The sequence below is a fragment of the Marmota flaviventris genome, chromosome 5 (genome assembly GCF_047511675.1).
Source record: "Marmota flaviventris isolate mMarFla1 chromosome 5, mMarFla1.hap1, whole genome shotgun sequence".
In the NCBI taxonomy this organism is placed as follows: domain Eukaryota; kingdom Metazoa; phylum Chordata; class Mammalia; order Rodentia; family Sciuridae; genus Marmota; species Marmota flaviventris.
The window spans coordinates 76,888,099-76,894,795 of NC_092502.1; the positions used below are offsets into that span (position 1 = coordinate 76,888,099).

The window sequence follows — 6,697 nt, forward strand, 5'->3', positions numbered from 1 at the left end:
AAAAAAGAAAAAAAAACAACTTAATTTCAGGAATATCACGTTTTAGAAAAGGATGGCAAAGTAATAATGGATAAGAGACCATTGGAGATGCATGGATCTTTCTAATATTCTTTATGTTGGAAAGTTAGATTTTCCAGAGAAGAATCTGCAGATTCCTGTCTGAAAACAAACACCAATTCAGTTTAGTATAGACCCAAGTTCAAAAAGAAAGAGCTCATTGAGGACTGGAACATCTGAACAGTTATGAAGCAAAGTGAGAGGTAGTTACTGAAGCTTCATTTAAAAATAAACCATATGCCACAAACCGCCACAAGATAAAAGAAAACTTGTGAATTTTTAAAAAAGTATTCTTTCACAATCTTTTGAAAATCTTGGTGAACTAGAATTTGGTTTAATAGAAAATAAAATTTAAAAGAATCCTTTTATGGCAACTAGAGAGGATTTTTGCAAAGTTATAAACTACATTTGGATAGTTTGAGAAGCAGTGATGACTCCATACCTCAATGACCACATTTAGATTTTCTTAGTTATGTAATTCCAGGTCTAATGATGAATTATAAAGAATAAGAACTTGAAGTTATTATGAGAATCAATTTGGGAGAATAACCTATATTTCAAATGAGACAGCCAGTATCATTGAAAGAATGGTGTTATGGTTTAGATATTAGGTGTCCCCCTCAAAGCTCATGTGTGAGACAATACAAGAAGGTTCAGAACTGAAATGATTCAATGATGAGAGTTGTAATCTAACTCCACTGAAAGGGATTAACTGATGGTAACTGAATACAGGTAGGGTATAGATGAAAGAAATAGATCATTGAGTGCATGACTTTGGGGATTATATTTTATCCCTGGTGAGCGAAACTCTCTCAGCTTCCTGATTGCCATTTCTTAAACTGCTTTCCTCTTCCATGTCCTTTTGCCATTGATGTTCTGCCTCACATTGGGACCAGAGCAATGTCATAAGTTGTGTATGGATTGCCACAGCCCGGCTGCAGCAAAATAACCGGGGGGTGACGAACAACTTGTGTAGATTGATACAGCAGGAGTGGGAGCTGTTTATTGTAGGACAGGAGGGGTATATATACATTCCACACAGCTTATCTAATTAACATAAACTAGATACAGCAGTCAACCAATAAGGAATCTCCACACTAAATGGCTCCCTGGTGTTACTTCACAAACCACTCCCTCTCGCAAAATGCCAGGCGCCATCTTGACTTGTTTACAGACTTTAACAATGGATGAAGCTGCAGGCCCCAGATAAACTTTTTCTCTTCTGAAATTGTTCTTGTCAGTTCTTCTGGTCACAGTGATAAAAAGGCTGACTTAAACAAATGAGCTAAGCACATTGATTATGGAAGAAGAACTTTATAGATAATTTGAAGGAGATGATATTTAGAGAAGGTCTTAATTATTCATTGAGAAAGTAAGCATGGAAATTTCTTATGGGTTGTTTTCCTTAGGACAGTACCAAGGAGGAAAAAACTCAAGTTACAAAAACAAAACAAAAAAAATTGATGAATACTTCAGGATGGAACTACAGTGGAAATATGTCAATGAGAAACCAGAAAAGACAAATTTGAAGTATAGAAATTATGGAAGTCTTATTAAAAAAAGGTGTTAAGGGGCTGGGGATATAGCTCAGTTGGTAGAGTGCTTGCCTCACATTTACAAGGCACAAGGCCCTGGGTTCAATCCCCAGCACCACCAAAAAAAAAAAAAAAAGAAAGAAAAAAGATGTTAATCGAGCATGACAAACAAGTTTTGTGAGGATCAAGAATAAGTTGATCTTGCTTCAAGACATTTTAATGACCTATTGGTTGTAGGAATTTGATACACGATATGTGCAAGGAATGAGTGACTTAATTTTCCCTCCTTTTGTATAGAATGGAAAACTAAGTGAATGCCATTTGTTGCTTTTTCTTTTTCTTTCTTTCTTTTATGACTTTATTTTACTTATTTATATGTGGTGCTGAGAATCGAACCCAGGGCCTTGCATGTGCAAGGCGAGTGCTCTATTGCTGAGCCATAACCGCAGCCCGTTGCTTTTTCTTTGAAGGACAAATGCAAACCTTAAAGGCTCAGCTAATTCAGCTGAGTGTCTTACCTCAATAGCTGGACAAGAGATTTTCCAGTTATTTAGAATATCAGGATTATGGATACCCAGATTTTTTGTTTCTGATAACTTTCAATCATATTTTAAATGGAATTTATTTTTCTAGATATTAGATTATGGAGGGTAATGTGAACTCAACTAACATGTAAAAATTTTCATCGTCTCTTTTGTGCTATTCTGGAATTAGAGAAGCAGGAAATTGATGTGAAAGATATACTATACAAGGAAAAAACAATCTCTTTACAGATAAGAAAAGGTAATGAAGTGCCATAAGAATTTGTGAGATTCTCAGGCTTTATTACTGGGAGGTTTCAAAGGCTGATTCAGATGTTGGTGAAGATAAACATATTGGCATGACTTATTCTACATCTGCTCTTCAGAGTAATAGCTTGCCTACTCTTATTGCCAGTGGAAACAGAGATGACAGCCCAACAAAGATGCCAGTGTCCTTAAATGTCAGTAGATTGACACCTGCAGGATCATTCTTCTTGCATGTTTCTGAATAGACACTTTGTTGTAACTCTTTTTCAAGTACTTAAGATAAAAATTTAAAATCTTGGCATTTTGATTATGCTTTAAGTTTTATTAAAAGAAAGTGTACTGATGTTCTTGCATTAAAACTTTACAAACATTCAAACTATTTATGTGGTTACTTCCACCAAATAACCTTTGCTTTTTCAATAAAATTCCTTAATGTTTTATAGCCAAATTAACTTTATTTTCTTGTTGGTGAACTAGTATCAGATTTTACACATGGATGAATTGGAAATTATGTACTTGAAACACGTTCGCTTTGTTTACTACAAGGTTAGTGGGTTTGGGATTTGATCAAATAAAATGATGACTCTTTATACAGTATTCTAAACTGAAGACAGAGGAATTCTTTCGAACTCATTCTCCAAGACCAGAATTACCCTTATGCCAAAACCAGACATGGACACAATAACAACAACTACAAAAAAGAAAATTATAGGCCAATATCCTTGATAAACATGGATGCAAAAAAAAAACTCAATGAAAGTCTAGCAAACTGAAGCTAATGACACATTAAAGATTATTCACCATGATCAAGTGGAAATTATCCCAGGGTTACCAGAATAGTAACCAATAAGGAAACCTAACAGCACAGAGAATACAACAAAAGTACAAATCCATTTACAACAAAAATCAATAAAAATGATATAACACCTCAACAGAGTAAAGAACAAAAACCATATGATCATCTCAGTAGAGTAAAATGCATTTGATAAAATTCAACATTCCTTTATGATAACTATGAAAAATTTAGGTATAGAAGGAACACATATCAACATAATAAAAGCTAGGGCCAGGTGCAGTGGTACACACCTGTAATACCAGTAGCTTGGGAGACTGAGGCAGGAGGATTGCAAGTTCAAAGCCACTCTCAGCAAAAGTGAGGTGCTAAGCAATTCAGTGAGATCCTTTCTCTAAATAAAATACAAAATAGGACTGGGAATGTGGCTTAGTGGTCAAGTACTCCTGAGTTCAATCCCTGGCAAGACCCCTCCCCACAAAAAAAAACATAAGAAAAGCTATATAAAATAAGCCAAAAGCCAACATCACACTGAATGAGGAAAGGCTGAAAGTTTTCTAAGATGTGAAATAAGACAAGAATACCCATTTTCATCAATTTTATTCGACATCATACTGCAAGACTTATCTAAAGCAATCAGACAAAAGAAATAAGTAAAGGACATCCAAATTGGAAAACAGAAAATCAAATATCACATGTGTGTGTGTGTATGTGTGTGTATGTGTGTATTTCCAAGGACTCCACCAAAATTCTATTAGAATAAATGAATTCAGAAAAACGGTAGGATACAAAATGAACATGTAAAAATCAGAAATGTTGCCACAAGTCATTAACTAATGATCTGAAATAGAAATTAAGAAAGTAATCTTATTTATATGACTACAAGGGGAAAAAAAAGAGCTAAGAGAAAATTTAACCAAAGAGGTAAAATACCTCTGTAATGAAAACTTTAAAACACCAATGAGGGGCTGGGGTTGTGGCTCAGCCGTAGTGCACTTGCCTGGCATGTGTGAGGCAACTGGGTTTGATTCTCAGCACCACATAAAAATAAATAAATAAAATAAAGGTTTATCAACAACTAAAAAAAAATTATAAAAAATACTGATGAAAGAAAATGAAGAAGAATAAAGAATCAAGATGACAGAATAGAAGTAACTTTCACATGACTGTGAAGAAGTAAGAGCAATAAAGGACAAATTAAATTTTTAGGAAAGAAAGAGAATAAGACGTTTGGGAACCAATAAGGAAACCTAACAGTGCAGAGAAGAAAACAAAAATACAAATCAATTTACAACTTCAACTCTGCCTCCAGGTTGGGGGCAGGAACCTGATCTTGCAAGCATAAGGAAAGCTGAAAAGTTCAAACCACCCAAATAATAACAGCAGTCCTAAATTCAGGGAAAATCCATGATTCTTACAAGTTTTAAATCCAGTTTGTGGATAAAATCCAGTTTGTGACTCTTCCTGCACCTTAAGCTACTGTTAGAAAAGAAATTCACTGTATCACCCATCAAATTTTCAGAGTTCTATAACCAGGAGCTATCTTGAGAAGGGTCCTATTGTTAGGGACTAAACTCCTTTGGGCATGAAAAAACTAGGAACCCATTATAATTCAGTGTATTTGTGGACACACTGCCACACTGTGTGGGAGATGGTCATATGAGACAGTTGTAGATTGGGGGAGTGTTTAACACAAACTCTTTAAGAGCAAGGAGTACAGATGTGATGAGGAGGAAATTAGAGGGCACAGTAGTCAGTGATCCTACCCACTATGATGAGAAAACACAACCAGTTGTAGGTGGTTTCATATGGGAGCCAGGTCCAAAGGTGATAAAATGAAGACTAGCAAATTGCTTGGTTTCCACAATCCTACCACCTAGTATACAGAACTCAGTGGTCTGATTCCTACCCATATCTTCAGATTTATTCTGTGATATGGCTGAATATAACCCTTCCCAGTATGGGCCATTTACCACTAAAACTCAGTTGGTAAAAAGGGCTTGCTGTTTCCCTGACAGCACCCATGTCAACAGATGCACAGACTGAGAAAGAAATCAGGAAAACGATCCAACTCATAATAGCCTCAAAAAGTAAAATGCCTAGGAATAAACTTAACCAGGGAGGTAAAAGACCTTTATAATAAAAATTGTAAAACACTAAAGAAATAAATTGAAGAAGACATTAGAAGATGGAAAGACATTCCATATTCATGGATTGAGACAATTAATATTGTTAATATTAATTAACAATGAAGGTGATCTGAGAAACCAATGCAATCTCTATCAAAATTCCAATGTCATTCTTCACAGGACTAGAAAAAATAACACTAAAATTTACATGGAAACACAAAAACTCCAAATAACCAAAACAATTCTGAGCAAAAAGAGTAATGTTGGATATATAATACCTGATTTCAAAATATACTAAAGAGCCATAGTAACCAAAACAGCATGATACTGGTATGAAGACAGACATGAAGACCAATAGAATAGAGTAGAGGAACCTAAAATAGTACCTACAGTCATCAGATGCTTGACAAAGATGCTAAAAACATCCATTGAAGAAAGGAGCCTCTCAACAAATGATGTTAGGAAAACTGAATATTTACACATAGAAGACTGAAATTAGACCCCTTTCACTCTGTACAAAAATCAACTAAAAATATTTTAACGTAAGACTTAAAAACAGCATACTACAGAGACACAGCCACATCAATGTTTATAGCAGCACAATTCACAATAGCTAAACTGTGGAACCAGCCTAGATGCCCCTTCAATAGATGATTGGATAAAAAAAGTGGCATATATACACAATGGAATATTACTCAGCAATAAAAGAGAATAAAATCATGGTATTGCAGGTAAATGAATGGAGTTAGAGAAGATAATGCTAAGTGAAGTTAGCCAATCCCCAAAAAGCCGAATGTTTTCTTTGATATAATGAGGTTGATTCATAGTGGGGTATGGAGGGAGAGCATGGGAGGAATAGATGAACTCTAAATAGGGCAGAGGGGTGGGTGGGGAAGGGAGAGGGCATGGGGTCAGAAATGATGGTGGAATGTGATGATCATCATTATCCAAAGTGCATGTATGAAAACATGAATTGGTGTGAATATACTTTGTATACAACCAGATATGAAAAATTGTATTGTATATGTATAATTTTGCAGGCAATTGTTACTGATAGAACTTTTCAGAATTTGTATGCCTTATGGGAAGTCCCTGAAGGTTTGACAGTGTCCTTGCTGTCTATAATAGGCTTTGACTCTCAGGGAAAATCTGACAAAACTCATAAAATAGTTATATACTGACTAACAAAATGGAATTTACTTGCTTCCATTCTGATATTATTGGTTGCAGTAATAAATGAACCACATTGAATCTTCAGAATCTACAGATAACTTTTGTTCTACTCTGAGGTTTGCCTGAGTACTCTAAGATAACAGCACAGAGTTTGTGTCTTTAATAAGGATAGTCAGAAATAATAATAAAAATAATAAATAAATAAATAAGAAGAAAGGGAAC

At 35.0% G+C, this 6,697-nt stretch overlaps 1 pseudogene; it reads left to right on the forward strand.

Moving 5' to 3' along the window:
* Positions 1 to 243: 243 nt before the first annotated feature.
* Positions 244 to 2,625, forward strand: LOC114086441 (TBC1 domain family member 15-like; annotated as a pseudogene).
* Positions 2,626 to 6,697: the final 4,072 nt, after the last annotated feature.